Here is a 2,413-nt window from a genome sequence, read left to right on the forward strand (position 1 = left end):
TTTTGTCTGTCTTGGGAATGTAGTTTTCATCAAACACCTATTTTAGTACTGTTTTAAAAAAAATACACGGCATCATTTCCTTCAGTAAATGGACCATCTATGCCTTAATTCTTTTAGCAAACGTGTTGAGTTTCATTGTTTTGCTACCGTTAGCAAATCCACAGATGGTTTCTTTACGTGTTTAACCTTATTCCAGTTTTCAGAAAATATCTTCAGTTGCTGTGCATATTCTAGATTTGAAGTTTTCGTGACTGCACGTAGGTGAAAAAAATATATTTTAAAAAAATATTTGTATTTTATTATTTTCTTTCTGTAAAGTCACGTAGGGGAAAAATAATAAAATAAAAATATTTTTTTCTTTTTCGTAAATAATAAAATATAAAGTATATATTTTTTAATTATTTTTTCACCTACGTGACTTTACCGAAAGAACCAAAGAATATGCCGTGCATATGCTTTGAGCCAATCTCCTTGACTAACTTCCCTTACAATTTTTTGCTCCCCCCCCCCCCTCCACACATTCTGAACAAACCAGTTCGTTATTTGAAATTGGTTTTAACCATTCCAAAAACGTTGTATGTAAAGTTATTTGCTTCGGGAGTTGTAGGTTGTGTGTCGTATATGGTGGCGTGGCGTGGCATGTCTGCTGCTGCCACCATTGTGAAATGTTGCACGCACACCAAGCCCACGCATCGGGTGTGGAGAAACGTGGGGAGTGGTGGCGTAGCGGTTAGCGCGCTGCGCTACGAACCCCCGGCCACCCGAGTTCGATCCCCGCACACGGTCCTGGGCCTCCCCTAGGTCGACTCAACCTTAAATGAGTACCTGATGCGGTGTGTAAGACATCGCCACTAGGAGACAAAGGTGGCCGGGCGTGGTGCTGGCCATACACCCCCTCGTGTTCTGTGCCTCCCTTCACAGGTGCTCGCTAATGGCACTTGCCCCAACAGGCTATACAGGGTATCTTTGTGTGTGCACGCACATGGGGGAGGTGGGGGGGGGGTGTGGAAGAAACGTCACAACGTCGTCACAAAAACGTCATAAAAACGTCACAGTCGTCATTAAAACGTCACAAAGTCGTCACAAAAAACGTCACAAGTCACAAAAATGTCACAAAGTCGTCGCAAAAACGTCACAAAGTCGTCATAAAGTCGTCAAAAAACCGTCACAATCCTGACAGCCTCACCCTGGCGGGGAGAGATGCATGGCTGCGGCCCGGGTGCCTCCCCAACACTTGACGCCAGTGACGGAACTGGCGCTATTCTTATCGCATCTCAACGGGATTTATATATTGCGCTTTAAATCAAGGCGCTTTACAAATAATTAACAACGGTACAGAGTGTGAATGGAATTGATGCAAGCAATGAGCAAATCTGTGATGTGTGAATTCTATGAAAATGTAATGATGATGAAAGGAATGAATGGGGTTAATGGGTAATAATATGAGAATATGAAGAGGGAACAGGGACGGTGATGATTATGAGGGGGAGATTAAGGGGGGTCTTGGGGTAAGCTAGGGAGCAATTAGTGAGTTTTGAGTGAGGAGCTGAAACTAGTGACCGCTTAATGTTCAGGGAGAAGTTTGTTTCGGTGAAAGGGAGCGAGAAGAGAGAGGAAGAGCGAAAGCGTGGATTGATCACAAGGAGGAGGGACGAGAGAGAGACAGTGAAGAATGATAACGTAGAGGGCGAGAAGGCACAGAGAAAGATACAAGAGTGGCAATATATGGTGGGATAAAAAAAGGGATTGGTAGACCAGGGTGAGGAATTTCAACAGGCAATGCACATTGGGGGAGGTGGGGGGGAGGGGCACGGTTTGGCTACGTACGGTGCGAAAGAAGTTCAACATACGTGATCAGACATTCCCGTCTCGCCACGCCACTCTTGGGGTCGTGGTCACTGCGAGGACCCGGTGTGATGCATGAACGTCGCCGCTACTAGGGAGGCAAAGGAGGCCAGGCGTGGTGCTGGCCACCCACCCCGCGAGGAGTGTGCCGGCCTTCAAAGGTTCTCAAAAGTCTGTTAAGGCTATAACGGGGGTCTTTGTCTTCGTGTGCGCGCGTGTGTAATGGCGGGGGGGGGGGGGTCGGCAGTGCAACGATTGGCGCGCTGTGCCACCAACCTGGCGATCAAAGTTCAATTCCCGCTCGCGACGACGATCTGAATGGGACCTTGCAGCTTTGGGGTTTGGTGCAAAGTGGTTGTGTGGCCACGGTTCATGAACTCCGAATTCCACCTTCCCCAGGCCGCCGCTAAGCCGAGGGGAAACGGGCCGCAATTCCCGCCTGCCTTGACCCAGTGGGATCGGCGCCGTGCGTGCGGCATTAGTGGTGAAGGTGGCCGACGGTGGTGGTGGTGGTGTCATGGAGGAGTGACTCGAAATTTAACCGACTCGAAGGAACGATGGACGGATT

The sequence above is a fragment of the Petromyzon marinus genome, chromosome 32 (assembly GCF_048934315.1).
Source record: "Petromyzon marinus isolate PM22_M1 ecotype Great Lakes invasive population chromosome 32, UKy_Petmar_22M1.pri1.0, whole genome shotgun sequence".
NCBI classification, from domain to species: Eukaryota; Metazoa; Chordata; class Hyperoartia; order Petromyzontiformes; family Petromyzontidae; genus Petromyzon; species Petromyzon marinus.